The sequence below is a fragment of the Myotis davidii genome, unplaced genomic scaffold (genome assembly GCF_000327345.1).
Source record: "Myotis davidii unplaced genomic scaffold, ASM32734v1 scaffold641, whole genome shotgun sequence".
NCBI lineage: Eukaryota > Metazoa > Chordata > Mammalia > Chiroptera > Vespertilionidae > Myotis > Myotis davidii.
Window position 1 is genome coordinate 596,917 of NW_006293232.1, and position 18,169 is coordinate 615,085.

Genomic DNA, 18,169 nt, shown 5'->3' on the forward strand with positions numbered 1-18,169 from the left:
GCATCGGCCTGCAGACTGAAGGGTCCCGGGTTCGATTCTGGTCATGTACCTTGGTTGTGGGCATATCCCCAGTAGGGAGTGTGCAGGAGGCAGCTGATCAATGTTTCGCTCATCAATGTTGCTAACTCTCTATCCCTCTCCCCTCCTCTCTGTAAAAAATCAATAAAATATATTTTTTTAAAAAGAAAAAGTACCCATTTGCTGTTTTAAAACTATAATAATAAAATGTAATAATTATTTTTAAAATTTCAAAATATTTATATTTTAAATCATACCTAATCTCAGCACCCAGAAACACTCAGGATATTTTTATGTACTTCTAGCTCACTCAGAATATTTTTATGTACTTCTAGCTAAGTTTATCAACTCTGATTGTATTTTTGCATAGTTGTGTTCAAATAAATTGTGTAAAATTATACCTACATTTTTAATATCTGGTTTTTTTCGTGATATAAAGAAAGTACATGTTTATAGCTGTAAAATAGAAATTTGAACTCAGAAACCACCACTGGGAGATTTCAATAATGGAATTTTTTACTTCCTTATAATATTTTACTTGTGTGGGGGATTCTTAATCTATTAGATATCATACTGAGTATATTGATTTTAGGCTATCACCACAGAGATATTCAAATTCCTTATTGGATCATGATATGAAGAAGAGATTGGTAAAACATAATATTACTGCCTTTCCGTATTTTCTTAGTTTTTACTGATTAAAATCCACTACATAGTTAGAAAAAAAAAGAAAGAAAAACATTGTTCAAGTTGTGTGGCAAGTGGCATGATTGTATAGCTCTGAGATTTCTGCTGCTATGGATCTGCGATAGCCATTAGTGTTGACCACCAGATATTTCCTGTTCTCTGCCTCCAGGTACATGGTAGGTTCACAGCTCTTCTTCTCCTTCCTTCCCTTCTTGTAGTTTTCTCACTAATTCTAGCCACTGAATTAGGAAGAGAAGTGCACACTTCACTTCTGAGGACAAGCCATTTAGTTGCCCGTTCCCTACCCCCATGGCTCTCTTCCCCCCTCCACCAGGCTGGTCTGCAATGTTCCAGGTGATGGTGCTCTGAGAGCTGGGGTCCTGGAGTTTGGAACCAAGAGCACAAGCCCCAGACATGCACTGATGAGCACAGTAGTATGAGAATTAAATGTTTCTGCTTTTAAGCCACTGAGATTTTGGCTTTATCTGCTACTGTGGCATAACCCAGACGCTACAGAAATTGGTACCAAGAAGTGGAGAGTTGCCATTAAAAAATAAAAAAATCTAAACTATATGGCATTGGCTTTGGGCTAGGCAGCATGCTGTGAGAAAGATTTGAAGGATGACACTCCATATTAAGTAATAGCAAAGCACTGGGTAAAATGATCACCTGCAATCAGTGTGTACTGGAACTGCCTGGTGCCCGAGAGAGCTAATTGTGAGGATCTCTTCCCAGCTCCAGGATTTATGATGTCATGTTGGTAACTTGAATCTGGGAGAATTTATGCCATGGATATAGGAAAGCACTATAAATCAGAGTGCTTTTTTTTTTAATTCCTGGAGAGCTGGCTATTAAACATTTACCACCACAACACTGAAGGCAGTAATTTATAAGAGATCCTGCACCTAATATACTTGTATTTCTTGGGGAGAGTTTGGAATAATAGCAATGTGTCCCAGTTGCTGTTTGTTGCATTTTGCAAAGTATTAAAAGAGAAAGGTAGGCTCAGCAAAGAAGTGGTCCAGTTGTAAGCAGGGATAACAGAGAATAGAGTCTAAACATTCAGGAACCCAGAGAGTTGGAAGAGACTAGTGTCTCTCAATTCTAAATAGGAAAAATCAAAACTCAATCTCACAGCAATATTAAATCAGAGATGTGTCCTTTCACTTACTGTTAAAAATAACTGAATGGATTAAGATGAAACCCAGTAAATCCTTTCAATTTGTCTAAAATTGCTCAAGAAGGAATAACCCTAAAGTGTGGCTCTCCCTTTATATATAAAGTATGTCTGCCGGCAAATGGCAGGGACGGGAATCAAATAAGTACAAAGCCTAAGTTTTTTATGTCAACTAGAGCAGGATCCTGTAAAGGAGGAGGAACAGGGAGGAGAGGGGGAGGAGAAATGATTGAATCTTGAAAACTGAAAATGACTCTTAGACCCCTAATCTTCTATGTGAACAAACCTGGCCGATAAGCAGCTCAACCGGAGGGAAAGCATATTCTCTGGTTCTCATTTATAGATGGCATCAAGGAGGAGAGTGGGGAACGAAGGACTTTAGAGATGGCAAAGCGAAGGACTAGACACAGTGGACTGAAGAGCCCCTTCTAGGAACCAGAATCAGGGCCATGTGGTTGAGTGTCAACCTAACTTCAGGTTATTTATTAATTAAAATAAAGGTCCTTATATTTTAGGCGCTGTTGGAATATTCTCCTTTTTTAATGTTTTTATTGATTTTTGAGAGGGAGAGAGAGAATCAACTGACCCACACCAGCCAGGCTGGAATATTCTCATATTTGCAATTAACTTATACAATCACAATTATCCTCTTAATTTTCTCCCAGATTTTGACAACTTTTCACTATGGGTTTTTGCTTTCATTGTTCCTATAAGGTTTGTTTTTTATCTTAAAGTTTTTTTAGTGGAATTGTAGAAACGTTTGCACTAGAGGCAACTAGTGCAATTTCATTTTAAATTAAAATTCCACTGTTCCTGCCGAAACTGGTTTGGCTCAGTGGATAGAGCGTCGGCCTGCGGACTGGGGGGGTCCCAGGTTCGATTCCAGTCAGGGGCATGTGCCTTGGTTGTGGGCACATCCCCAGTAGGAGATGTGCAGGAGGCAGCTGATCGATGTCTCTCTCTCATCGATGTTTCTAACTCTCTATCTCTCTCCCTTCCTCTCTGTAAAAAATCAATAAAATATATTTAGAAAAAGAAAGAAAAAAGAAGAAAAAAAAATTCCACTGTTCCTTTTTGGATTACTTTCCTTCACTTTTAAAAGATTTGAAAGTCTCTGGAATTGGTTCCACCCCTCCTTTATCTCTCTTTCTTCTCTGCAGACCATGACTCACGTAATCGTATTGTTTTTCGTGTGGCTAGCTAGTGCCATACAAATGGATTTAACATGCCTTAATGCATTTGATCCTCAATTCAAATCAATTCAACAAATATTTATTGTATACCTAATAAGCTCAAGGCCCTGGGCTAAGTGCTATGACAAATACGAAGATGACAAGCGGCGTCTGTTTCCACAGAGCCCACAAGCTAGTTGAACTGATGATATGTATGCACCTATCTCTAATATAATTATGACTGATATCTGCTTTCTAACCAAGAGGAAGGTATAAATGAATTCTCCACAGGGAAACAACATGGGGATTATGGCACAAAGTGCCATGTCATCCAGACATTAGCTACATCCTTGTCCCCTTAAAGCTACTACTAAAAGAGGATGTTCATATATAAGTTATAGGGAACAATGTGAGATAGAAGAGACGATGTACACAGTACACATAGGAGTCCATGTTCTATTAGTTACTGGCTATGTGATCGGACACAATTTATGTACTTCCATAACTGTCTGTTTGTTCATCTATAACAAGGAGCTAACAAACGCTATAGTTTAGAGTTTGTTGTAAGGGTCAAAATAAAAAGCATAAATCACTTAGTACACAGTTTGTCTTATGGTGGCTTTTTTTAAAAATATTTTTTGTGTTACTGATGTTGTTATTATTATCATTAGTAATACAAAAATGGAAATGAAATTCTGTACAGCCAGGGGGCAGCACATGCAAAAAAAAATGTGTTCAAAATGTGAGGTTGGAGGCACAGATGAGGGATGAAAATGTAAAAAAAAAAAAAAAAAATTATAAACCAGGAAGATGCATATTTTACCATATTCTTAATTCAGTCTAAGTTTGATCCTGTTTATACACATTCTTTATATCACTGGCAAGAAGGTATTTATTCAATCATTAGAAATAGCACCCTATAGTACCACTGACACAGGTGGCTCAGAACCCTCCAGTTTTAGTTGTGGCTCCTACATCTGACATCATGTAGGAAACTAGAAAGCCAAACTTTTTAGACGTATGTGTTTTAATAAGTTTTACACAGTAGTTATTTAGGTATGGTAAGGCCAAGAGACCAGGAGACGATTGCCACTGAAAAGATGGTCTATTGCTCACAGCTCCCAGGAAGAGAGGGCCTGCCACACCATGCGGGCACACACGGGGGAGCACCAGGGTCAGTCAGGAGCCAGAGGACAGAGGGGAAACTGTAGGCAACAGCCTTTACTGGGGTTTCCCCAGGAAGAAGAGGTCAGGTAGGGTAAGCAGATTTAGGTTTGGCTAATTTGAATAATTCCAGCAGGCTTTGGGGCATAGGGGCTGCCCTAGTTAACTGGTACTTGACCCTGGGTCTATTAGGGCAGGTGCACAATGACCAAGTACAAGAGCTAGATAAAGAAGGGGGCCGGGGCTGGGGGCTCTGGATTGCTTCATTTGCTTTTGCAAAGCATCCTCACAGACAAGTGGTTTACTAAGAACTGGCTAACCCTGGGCAGAGCAGTCCCTCCCAGAGTCAGCAAGGCCCCAGGTGGCAAGGCATCAGAATACAGAACAAAAACAGAAAGAAAGAAAAAAGACTTGGTTAAAACAGTGCATGAAAAGAAAAAGGAGATAGGGCCTGAGTGTGGGTCACTGGAGAGCATCACAATTTCCAAGAATAAAATGCTTGCCATCTGACCCATCGAACACTGTGTTCTGGACTTTTTTAGGCTCATTTTTCTCATTCTCTGCTCTTTTTCAGAGGGTAACAGCTAGTGGTTACGTGAGGTGTTTTAACTGATGTAGTGTGTCACTAAAAATGTCACTAAAAAAATATCCATTCTCCATTTCAAAAGACTAGTTCAAATATGCCCACTGGAAATGTCGAGTGCCTACCGTAATTGGTTTGAATACACTTCTTCCTTAAGTAATCCCCAGAGCTCATAGGAGTATTTTTTGTTTTAATTTTAAGCTCATACGAGTGTTTTTGTTGGTTTATATTGACTTAAACAAATGATGCTTGTATCCCTGAAATTGTTTAACTAAAATTCATGCAGAAGACCATCTTGGGCCTGAAGCTATTAATGCTTTCTTCCGTCACTCATCTGAGGAAGAAAGAGTCCTTCACTGTATCCGCAGATAACATAGCCACCTGCGATGGAAGAGAAGGGCGAGTCAGTCACCCTGAGAAGATAAAATTAGATTTCCAAATGACCCTGGCAGCTGAAGGAGTCACAAATAAGAATAACTTTCAACTGGTGCAAAAGTGCATTTTGAAATGAGAAACAAATCACAAAAATTCAAGATGAGAGAGACAGCTGACCTTATGGAGCCACTAGTATAAAAAGGGACTCATTGACATACCTGACCTCAAGCTAAATAGATGTCAGGAATGGTTCTGTTATTGGTGAAAAATAAAGGGTGTGTATCTTGGGAATGTATAAACAAGAGAAGCAGTAACATGAAGACTCGATGCAGCATTTCTGGATTATGTAATTCAAAGGAGTGAAATTGGACATAAACAAGTAACGACAAGTGTGAAGAGGTCACAATAAAAAATCACTATCTAATAAAAATGACAAGAATGATGATGATGGTGATGATGGTAAGGATGGTGATGATGATGATGGTGACAATGACCCCTATCATGGACTGACCACCTGCTATGGGCTATAGATTATGCTGAGCTTCTATAATATGGTAACATTCAATCCTACTTTCCAATGGAGAAATGGAATCCTCACTTGGTTAAAGCACTTGACTAATGTTGCACGAGGGGTGGGGAGGAACTTGAATGTGCGCAGTCTGACCTTAGAGTATCTGCTATAGCTCACTGACCTAAGGAGCTTCCCATCTCATAAATAAGGAAACCCAGGCTCAGAGAAGTTAAGAAACATTCCAAGGTCTCATGCTGGTGAGGCCCGGAGGTTGGCTTTGAACACTGGTCTGTCTGACTCCAGAGCCCCATCAATGTTGCCACCTGCCACCGTGCTTTCTCCCTGACAGCCAAAAAAAGTCATACTCTTGCCATGCTCTCCCTCAGCTTCTACTGTACACAATTGTTATAAACCAAAGTGCATGGTAGGCTCCTAATAAACATTTGTTGAATAAATAGTGTAATTAAATATATGTGATAGCAAGCTGCATTATAAAAGAATTATAATGAGAGAGACAGAAAAAAGAAAACAAAAAATAAAAGAATTACAATGTGAAAGCTACAGAAATAAAGTTTCATAACGATAAAACAAATCTCCCTGAAGAAAGAAATATGCTCTTTGTTCCCAGAAAAGGTAACCAAATCCAAGTCCTTTAGAGCTCAGTGTGTCTCTTTGCGAGGGTTTCCTCTAAACCTGGCCACTGCGTCATGGCCAACTCATCTACTAGTTGGTCTTTTCTATCACAAGGAGATGGCAGGGATTGGAAGCCCTGTCCACTCCAACACGGGTAGAGATAGCTAGGTCACTGCATCTTCACCAGGAAATGGCTGTCAATAGTAAATTTCACTCACAAACCTTCATTGCATCTGAGTAATGAAGGCCTTGGACACTTAGCCATTTGATTCACCTTTGAGCCCAACTTTATTCTCACCAAGGTAACCATCCTATCTAATAAAGAGTGAATATGCTAATTGACCCTCACACCATTGCAAAGGATATGGCACCCACAGCCAATAAGGAGGGAATATGATAATTGACTGCCATGCCCTCAAAGATAGTGGCGCCCAGCCCCCTCAGCCCCGACAGGATGGCAGGTGCGTGGCAAGGCCGGGCCTGTCCCCAGGCATGCCTGCCTCCAGAGTCTCCCAGTCCCCTAAGCCTCCCAGCCACCCAGGGCCGCCCAAGGCTCAGGTAACCAGGGCCGGCCGAGGCTTGTGCTGCCAGCAGTGGCAGCAGCAGAGGTGTGATGGGGGCGTCACCTTCCCCTGATCGCCGGGTCGCCTCCCAACCCTGAGGGCTCCCGGACTGTGAGAGGGGGAAGGCTGGGCTGAGGGACCCCCCCCCTCCAGTGCATGAATTTTCATGCACCAGGCCTCTAGTGTTTAAATATTTGTTAAAATACTCCCTTCAAGAATAGAAGTGAGAGTCTGGGAACCCTCAAGAAGTCCTCAAGGAAGATGAAGTAAACTGTGAAATTCTCAAATATAATTATAAGCTTAATAGTGTGTATATTCAGTTCCAATTGGTGTATAATCACTTACTAATACAGAAAAACTAATTTGCCATTACAGCTGTTTGGAAATTACATTTAAAGGCAGAATCCCAGTGCACTGGGAATTGGAGCCACAGAGCCACTGACTAGATTTTAGCTAAAAAAAAAAAAAAAGTTTCTTCCTCTCTCATTTCTCCATTAATAGTTGTTACAAACAGTAACTAAAAACAGAATTAGCATTGAAGTCTCGCAACAGCAATGACTAAATGAATGTTATCGCTAGCCTGTTCCAGAGATTAGGGACTAGGAGACCATTTACTAAGCTTGATGATGGCTAGTTTGTGGAATTACTTTTTCTTCTTCTTCTTTATTTATTTATTTTTTTGTTAATTCTCACCCAAGGATATTTTTCCCATTGATTTTCAGAGAGTGGAAGGGGGGAAAGGAGAGAGTAAGGGAGAAGGAAGGAGGGAGGGAGGGAGGGAGAGAGACAGAGAGAGAGACAGAGAGAGAGACAGATGGATTGGTTGCCTCCAGCACAAGCCCCAACAGTGCAGGGATTGAACTTGCAATCCAGATACATGCCCTTGACCAGGAATAGAACCTGCGATCATTCTATACACAGGGCTGAAGCTCTAACCACGGAGATACACCAGCGAGAGCTGGAGTTACTTTTTACTAGAACGTAAATGCTGAAACTCTTAATCAAAATGGCCCAAAGACTTGGGAATGCTGACTAAATTCCTTGATATTCATTTTATGTTTGACAAGGAGAGCAGGCCTGTTCAGAAATCCTCAGACTCTTTCTTTTTAATCATTCAAACCATTTATTTCAAGATATATTTGACAGATCCAGAATGATCAAAAAGGGGAGACCCCCTACAGTTCACACTGTGAAGGCCTGCTCTGGGTATTAAATGCACGTTTGACATCCTCTAAGAATTCGTAAATCAATATGCTTCCACATTTCTGGGTTCCCCAACTAAGCTGCAAAACCCTGGAGAGACAAGGATGTGTCTCCCACTTTTGAAATATCTTTGCATTCTGTTCTCCTTTGCTGGCCAGCTGGATAGAACAGGTGTTAGGTTTCTTGTTGTGTTTTTTTTTTTTGCATGGGCACCGTACACACACACAGCGTCCACCGGATATCAGATTCAACACACAGAGCACTGATCAATCCACTTGTTTGGCAAACTATCTAACAAATGGCCCTTGGCACCAGACAGCCAAGGAAAAACTAGAGATGTTGAACATGGAGCCCACAACCCTGTGGGCTGAGAATCAGAGGGTCCGATTAATGGCCAGGATGTCTTCTAAGTAATCCTGAGGCTGACTCTCATTTGAAGACAAAGTGAGCCTGAGGGGGGGAGGTGGGGAGCAAGGGTGCACCCCATCAAAAGCACTGCAATCACAGGGTAGAAATGGCAGAGTCTAGTTTCTCTGTCACTCTTTGCCCGCAACCAAGGTACGTGCCCTTGACGGGAATCAAACCTGGGACCTTTCAGTCCTCAGGCCTATGGTCTATCCTCTGAGCCAAACCGGTTAGGGCCTCAATCACTTTTGAGAGCAAAACATCAGCTGGTAACCTTGATAAATGAAGGGAATGTGACAGCAAGATTAATGCAATATCAGACACTGACTATTGGATGCAGATGAATGTGTGTGGATTTAAATGATCAGTAATAATTCCTGTCTCTATGGATAAGGTAATATATTTATGCAAACCTATATTATAAGGCAAAGTTACTCAACCTTAGCACTATTGTTATTTTGGGCCAAATAATTCTTTGTTGTGAGGAGCTGCCCTATACATTGCAGGAATTTTAACAATACCTCTCACCTCCACCCACTAGATGCCCTCAGTACACACACCCCTGCCCCGTCAAGTTGTGACAACCAAAAACGTCGCCAGACATTGCCACGTTGCCAGACTAGCCCCTGGTGAAGAACCAATGACGTAAAGTAACATCAGCAGCTTATATGAGTTCAAAGGACAGCACGCCACCTTTTAGCACATAAGGACAAATTTCAGAAACAAGAATTAATTTTAGGTGATTTGAATAGTGGCCATACTATGGTTTGATTGTTCAGGAGGAGAAAAAAAAAATAATTGGCTATTATTATTAGAACTTGAGTTCTCAGAAATCTATTTATAGACCAAGGCTAACAACTTAAAAAAAAATACAAGGTTGAAATAATCTGACAGTGGACTAGTCCAGCAGTTAAGGGACAGCCCAGAACGTAGGGGGCGGAAAATGGTGCTTAGCTCGTGCTATTTGGTGGGAAACAAGCTGAGCTGGCCCTGCTGAATCCAGGTCCCTCTACCTCCCTACCCAACAGCTAATTGATGACTGAAGTCAACACTTTCTATTTTTAACTTTAAGCAAGAAAAATGTGAATCACGTCACGTCTGTTTTTAAGAACATACTCTATTCCCTGAGATGAGGCAAAGTGCGTGCTGCTGGTTTTCCTACCCGGATCCACAACAGACTTTCATGAAGTTGAAATACCTTCCCCCTGTAGTTTAAAAATAGAGTAGTAGCACCAGTCTATATCTTTGGATTTAACAATGATCATACATGCCAACTTTAAGACCAGCTTGATGATATCTCTAAGGTATTTTGACGTGTTAAATACAAAAATAAACGGCAATATAAAATGATCAAATCATTCCAAGGTGTAGAGGTTTTAGAGCAACTCACAACAAATCATTAAGCTGTGGCCCGTGGTGCTGGAGTTCATGGTGTTAATCCCGTGTCTTCTAATCAGCCAGTGGAAGACTTGTGGCAGAGGAAATACACTTGCCCTGGAAATCAACAAACCTCACTCCCCCCCTGGCTGCTTGGTGAGTGTCTTCGGCACTCAGCCTTCCCTCCCTCGCAGGTATGAGTAAATGGGCCAAGTCAGTTGGCTCTAAAATTGTTTCCAAGTCTAAAAGTTCATGATCCTTTGTATTTATTTTCTTCCTACTTACGGTCAATACTATGATTTCAATGGATTTGGGGTTGCAGAGAATGAAATGACACCGCCTCTTAAATATATTGGAATCTTTTAAAAAGACAAGTTCAGTGGCACAGAATGATATGTCAGCATAGAGCTATTCCTTTACTCTGGGCTCCTGAGTGTAGCAGGGTTTAAGAGAAAGGAGATAACAAGGGCTGGAGGTATTTTCCTGGCTCCTCGGAAACCATGTTCAAGAGGACAACAAGGTAAAGACTGAAAGTTTGGGTCCTAGCATGGAAAGGGTTTTCAGAGTCCACTGACCAATTGCACATAAGGAAAGTGAGTCAGCCATGGCTGCGGCAGAGCTAGAGCCCAGATCTCTGTCTCTCTGCCCCACCCTTTTCTCTGAAATGTCTTCCAAATTAAAAGCCTAGCCCTAGCTGTCTTGTTCAGTGGTTAGAGCAATGTCCCACCATCAAGGGAACATACCTCAGTTGCAGGCTCAAACCCTGGTTGAGGCACATGCAGGAGTCAACCAATCTATCTGTTTCTTTCACATTGATGTTTCTGTCTCTCCCCCTCCCTTCCACTCTCTAAAAATCAATGGAAAAAATATCCTGGAATGAAGATTAACAATCCTATATAATAAAAGCCTAATATGCTAAGTATCCAACAGTTCATTTGACCCTTTGACCAGTTGCTATGATGCACACTGATCACCAGGGGGCAGACGCTCCAAATGTTAGGTTGGCTTGCTGCTGGGGTCCAGCCCATCAGGACTGGGCAAGACGGGCTGGACACGCCATGGAGTCCTCTCCTGGTCCCTCCCTGCCCGATCATGCACTGGTGGGATCCCTCAGCCTGGCCTGTGCCCTCTCGCAATCCAGAACCCCTCCGGGGATGTCAGAGAGCCGGTTTCTGCCCAATCCCTGCAGGCCAGGCCGAGGGACCCCACCGGTGCACAAATCCATGCACCGGGCCTCTAGTAAATAAATAAAAGGCTAATAATCTTTCTGAAATTCTTGACCTAATTATTCAGGTGCACCTATGTCCTCATGATTGGCAACTAGGAAGAGGCACCAAAAGAGGTGATCTCTTAGGGGAAAACTACTGAAAAATTGACACGGTGTGCTATTCCAATAATAAGCCTCAAGACTTAGTCACTCCTAATTCAATATCCTTGTCACTGATTTTCTTTTGTGGAAATGAACAGAAAATAATCTTCATGTGCTGCTTTCTGCGTATTTCCCAGGGATGCAAAGATGAAGAAGTAGGAAATTAAATCAAGTCAGAAAGCACTTATATATCATTGAAGTTAATTAAATGAGTGGTTCTCCACCTGGCTGCGCTTCAAGCCAACCCTTGCACCTAGCCACCTCCTAAGGTCTATCCAACGGGGATGCCCTGGCATTGGGCCTAGGAACCTGTCATTTTAGAACTTGAAAAATGATTTTAATGCATGTCCCAGATTAGGAATTGCAGGGTTCTTTTATTTTTTTTTTAAGATTACTTCAAATCCAAGATTTCCTGATTCTTTGCAGCTATGTGGACTTGAGTGAGGTTGTACTGTGGTGTCGAGCCTGAGGGGAAACAGGTAGTGACTGAGAACCTCACCTGCACACAGTCCACCTGGGTTTGGAGCACCACTGGCAGCCATTCCGGGTGGAGGAGATACACTGAGAAGACCCGTTGGACAGGGCGCTGTCTTGGGCACCTGTGCCTGCAAAGTGTCCAGAAAAGTCTTTCCTTCAGAACCCTCAGGGGGAAAGGGTCATCGGAACGGGTGAAGGTGCTGTATCACCTGGAAGAGTAAGCCTGTTACCTTAAGGACCACAGGCTCTGAGATTCCAGCTCCTGATTTACCCATTATTTATTTTCCAGCCTGAGGAAGAAGGACACTGGGGGTGCGGGGACAGGGGTCTGGGTGATGTAGAGAAACTTAGAGGGAACATGGCGTAAAGCCCTCGCCGGTTTGGGTCAGTGGATAGAGCGTTGGCTCATGGACTGAAGGGTCCCAGGTTCAATTCCGGTCAAGGGCAGGTACTGCGTTTGCAAGCTCCATCGATCGATCCCCAACAAATTTGTTTCTCTCGCACATCAATGCTTCTCTCTGTCTCGCCCCATCCCTTCCACTCTCTTTAAAAATCAATGGAAAAATATCCTCAGGTAAGGATTAACAAACAAAAAATTTAGAAACCAAAAAGGCATAACATAGAGGAAAAGTAGGGGTCTGAAACTAGACAGTCCGAAGACTGAATCTGAAATCCCCGCTCTGCTCTGTCCCAGATGGGGAACTGAGCCAGTTACTGAAACCACGCGATTCTTGGCTTTCTCACCTAGAGCGTTGAAACTGGCATTGCTCCTATATCGTGATACTTGTGGAATGATTATACATACGACATCTGCAGTATCTGTGCAAATGGGTAGTCACTGAATGGCAGCCATTATTAACAGTACCGGCTCTATCCAGCGAGGTGTAACATGGGGAAGGCCGAGGAATAGCATGCACAACAGGAATGTGAAAGCCCCAGCCAGAGCCGGAAATTTTCCAGATCAGGCAGGGGTACTCCATCGATCGCATTCACAGTTTAACCTGAGCCCACATAAAGGAATATTCTTAACACTGTACCGCAGAGGTAACCTCTGACACTTCCCCTCCCCGCCTGCTCCCTCCCTCTTCCTCACTTGCTCTTCCTCTCTCCCTTTCCACATAGGCATCCACACTTTCCCATAAAAAAGGAAATATTGGCACCTTTACAGCAAAACTAGTGTCACGGCCAGAAAAGCAAAGCCTTCTGCCGCCAGCATCGCCAGCAGAGAATGCGTGATGGCAGGCTCCCCAAAGAATGCTGTTTTACAAGCCAAATTCGGGGGTCACCATGAGCAGGTCAAGGCAAAAGAAATGGACCATAAAAAAAGAAAGCACAGCTTCGAGCAGAAAAGAGCTGGGAGATGGCCATCGCACTCGGCAGCCAGTCTGGCATGCACGAGTCAGAGAGAGAGGGGTTTTTATTCCAAGGTAATCAACACCCTTTGTGGGGGGAGAGGCAGGACTCCAAGAGCCACAGGCGCTCTCCATAACTGTCGGGCCCATACGTCAAAAACAAGGTGAGCGGCACGGGAAGGACGCCTGGCCACACACCCACTGTCAGCCACAGCCGGACCTCTTCTCACATGAGGGAGAAGACCTTGCAGAAGTGGTTCTCAACCTTCCTAATGCTGCGACCCCTTAATACAGTTCCTCATGTTGTGGTGACCCCCAACCATAAAATTATTTTCGTTGCTACTTCATAACTGTAATTTTGCTACCGTTATGAATCATAATGTAAATATCTGATATGCAGGATGTATTTTCATTGTTACAAATTGAACATCATTAAAGCGTAGTGATTAATCACAAAAACAATATGTAATTATATGTGTGTTTTCCGATGGTCTTAGGCGACCCCTGTGAAAGGCTCATTCGACCCCCAAAGGGGTCGTGACCCACGGGTTGAGAACCGCTGTTCTAGAGAGAACGTCACAATGAATAAAGTTTGTTGTGCAAGCTTTCCACTGCCATTTTCACATCTCCATAAAATGTCAGAGTGAGCTGTGTTTGTACACCCACTATGTGTAAGATGCTCAAGTAAGAGAACTAGGGCTACGAAGATGAGTAAGCCTCGGACATGGTCCCCAATATATCCACAGTACCAGATGGACAGTGACAGGACCTAGGAGAGTGAGAATGAAGAGGAAAGAAAGGAGCTTAATCTGCTAAGGCATCACGGAGGTGGAGACGTGCGGGGTGGGCATGAAAGGATCAATAAGTATTTATGGCTGACAGATCTCCAAAGGCAGGCCCAGCAGAAGCCGCAGAGGGAGGGATAGGCTGGGGGACTGGCCGTGTTCTCTGTGGGGTTTACTAGCAGAGAATGGCTCCCGGGGAGGCAGGACAAGCAGTCTGGAGGAAGCTTTCCAAAGCCCCCACTGTCCACAGGCACTCGAGGCATTATCTGTTCTTTCTCCCACTCCATCTGCTGAGGGCCCACACGTCAGACACGGCATGTCACCCGTGCTTGTGCCTGTGCCCAGTTCTTTATTGGCATGTCCCCCAGGTCTTTATCTTAACACTTCCCACTGCAGAAAGATCCCCCTCCTGAATTCTCTGGGAATTATTCCCTATGGCATTAGAAAAGTTACAAATACACTTTTTCTCCCGGCTGGTGTTGCTCAGTGGTTGAGTGTCGACCCATGAATCAGGAGGTCAGGGTTCTATTTCTGGTCACAGCACATGCCCAGGTTGTGAGCTCAATCCCCAGGGGTGTGCAGGAAGCAGCCAATCAATGATTCTCTCTCATCATTGATGTTTCTCTCTCTCCCTCTCCCTTCCTCTCTCTGAAATCAATAAACACATTTTTTTATACTTTTTCTGGTAGGGCTTTTTATTTTAGAGAATAATTTGGGTTGACCCAAGTAGAAAAACTGAGGTGAGAGAATTGGGGGGGGGGTGTAGAAGAATCTTTCTGCCATTCTTAGCTTACTCTTAGGGATCACTCCTCATTTCCTCTGCTCACCCCGGTTCCCAACTAGAAGCACAGTAGCCTAACTGCTTATTGGTGCACCCCCTCTCATCCTCATCTCCATTAGAAGCCTCATCAGTTCTTGCATGAGTTCAGCCTCGTCCCGGCTACACATCCACACAACAGGTGGCGTTCATATGTGGCATGCATTTCCCAAAAGACGTTTCTATTATGGCCCAAAACACAAACAAGATCAACCTGAGAGGCTGGGAGGCTACTGAGGTGCTACATGGAACTCCACCCATTATTCTCTCACAGAAGAAAGTATATTGTGATGAAAGGAAACCTAGTGTTATTATAAGTGAATTAAACACATTCATTCCAACTTGTAGAAGAAGGAAATTGTCAGCAGATCTTACTTCACTATCAGTATCATATCACATGGGACACATTCCTACATAATCCTACACTCCAGTGTGACACATGACCGAGTTGAAGGATCATGGCTAAGTGTTGATATAACTTATGTCAGTAATTCATATGTCATTTTTGAAAGTGTCCAGTTCACTCTTAGTGAACACATATATTACAGATGGTTTGATCTGACTCACTGTTTCACGACAGATATAGCACAGAGTCCTAGTAAACTAACCCAGTAACCTTTCATTCTCTTATGGAATTATCTTTCAACTGGAAATATGCGGTGTTGGAGGTTTCAACATCAGCAAGTGTTATTTGATGTTAACAAGGAAAAATACGTTTCATTTCACTTATCATATAAGCTAAGATTTTGGCAATGCTGTTGTCAAAAGTAATTGTTTTTTTAATAAACATAAATTAATATTTGTATGTGTGTTATCTGTTTGGAATAGAACTGCAAAGGGAATCTCAGATATGGTCCTGTGTCCTGCATCACTGGGCCTGCTGTAAAGCAACAACCCAAAAATCTCCGTGGCTTGCAACAGCAAACAATGATTTCCCACTCACGTGTCTGCACCTGCAGGTGGATGGGGCTGCTCCGCTCAGCTCTGCTCTGCAGGTCCTTTCATTTGATGACCTCAGATAAAGATGTGGCCAATCTTCTAGTGTCTGTGACAGAGCCTAGGACCAGGAAGCAATCACATTTGAGGCTTCTGCTCAAGTAGTATATGTCCCCATATTCCATTGGTCAAAAAAAAAAAAAAGTCCTGGCCTGTGTTTCTCAGTGGTTAGAGTGATAGCCCACCCACCAAAGGGTCTCGGGTTCAATTCCCAGTCAAAGTGAAACAGGAATTTTAGGGGCAAGATAGGACAGGTTTGGGGAATTTTAGAAATTTTGTAAATTAAGGGGGCCATGGAGGAAGCACAGGGCTGCAGAGCAGCAGAAGGCATATTTCCATAGAATGGGGGAGCTAGAAAGCTGCATCAGGCACATTTCCATAGAATGAGGGAGCTGGGGACAGCAACAGGTCTGTATTTACAAAATAAAGGGAAGGAAGCCCTTCATCTAGAAGGAGAAGAAGAAAGCCCAAAGGGAATAGGAAAACTATAAGGAAGGAGGAGGGAGGGGGGATGGAACCTCACATGTCCCATGTGAGGATCAAACTTTGAGCCCAGGAGTTACTATAGTGACCAGTCTAAGGGAATAGTGACCAGTCACCAGTCAGAGCGGATATCAAGGCACCAGGATCTGCAGCCTTTATAAGCCACAGGGAAAAGGAACTCAGCGGGCAACCTTTCCCTCTCCCCACATGGGAGTCTGTACTTGTTCTTCAATAAATCTCCTCCTTTGCTCTACCATCTTCTGTCTGTGGATTCATTCTTAGATTCCGGCGGACAAAGAATCCTGTTCCAGTCCAAAACTTCCATATCAAAGGGTTGCAGGTGTGAACCCCACACCAGTTGGGGTGCATGTGGGAAGCAACCAATCCACGTGTCTCTCTCACATAGATGTTTCTCTCTCTGTCTCTCCCCCTCCCCCGCCCCTTCCCCTGTCCCTCTCCCTCTCTCTAAATATCAGCGGAAAAAATATCCTTGGGTGAGGATTAACAACAAAAAAGTCACACGAACTAGCCCAACATCAATGGAGCAGGAAAATACACACCACCCATGACAGGAGAGGGAAATACATGTTTGTAAACAATAATACAACCTCTCGCAGACTACCTTCTGTGGGCATTCACTTGTCTTTCTCACTCAAAGTTACCCACTTCCAAGAAATAAGCTCAGAAAGTCTCATCCATTATGACATCGGGCGCAAAGTTAAAGACTAGATTGTCTCTAAATCAGGGCCAAAATAACCACCACACACCCATGTGCAATGCTGGAACAGGGACAGAACAGCTACAGGAAACATCGTCAGTCATAAGCAGGAAGCATGAGAGGCACTTGGCAATCTCAGCAGTTTTGAACTCTGCTGGACGGCCATGATGAGACCGTCTACCGGAGGGCAGAGGGTCACTTCTGCTCTCGGCCAGAAGCTCCCAGCCCACCGTTCCCTGTGACTTTCGACTTCATCCTCCAGGATATCTTCCCTTGTTCGTTATCCTGGTTAGATGCCCTTGAGAAGGGCATTGATGATTATGCCATCTTAGGAGAATGGGCAGCTTTCCCAGCCAGCTTTTTGCCCAAGAAAGTTGGGGCACAAATAATTTCAAAAACTCACAGTATCTTTTAAGTAAGGATCACGGTGCTTTTAGCCCAGCGGTTCTCAACCTGTAGGTCACGACCACTTTGGTGGTCGAACGACCCTTTCACAGGGTCGCCTAAGACCATCCTGCACATCAGATATTTACATTATAATTCATAACAGTAGCAACATTACAGTTATGAAGTAGCAACGAAAATAATTTTATGGTTGGGTCACAACATGAGGAACTGTATGTAAAGGGCCAGAAGGTTGAGAACCACTGTTTTAGAGGAACAACTCTTGCCAAAAAAAAATTTGTTAGGTTTTCATTTATTTGATTTCACAACCCATTGCTAGTAGCCTCCACCACAATTTTTCTGTGGACGTATGTTTTTTTCTCTGGATTTAATAAGGGTACTGTGGGCTGACCCAGGGGTTGCAGAGTCCTGCTTTCAGAAAGTGTGGCCACTCCATGATTTTATTTCAACCTATATTGTAAGCACTAATTTTGGCTCAAAATATTTCTCAGTTTTTATCTTTTACTCGTTGAAGATTACTAGTAAAAAGAGTCCTATTTTTCAACCCTGAAATCCCAGATTTTGAGGTTATTTTTTCTTTTTTTTTATTCTTTGCTGAAAATGAGCCAGTTATTTTCTAAATTTGTTTTTATTTTAAAATATCTTGTGAAATGCAGCCAATAAGAACTAACTCACATTAGTAAGATCCTGTTTAAATACCTTTCCTGCCAAAGCCACAAGTTTATCAGGAACTCTATCTGGCTCCCAGGTTATTGCTGATATAGGAATTTTGGGGGGTTGAAATAGGCAGGTTTAGGGAATTTAAATTAAGGGGGTCCATGGGAAAAGCACAGGCTGCAGAGCTGCAAAAGGTTACATTTCCATAATATAAGGGAACTGGGAAGTAGCAAAAGGTACAC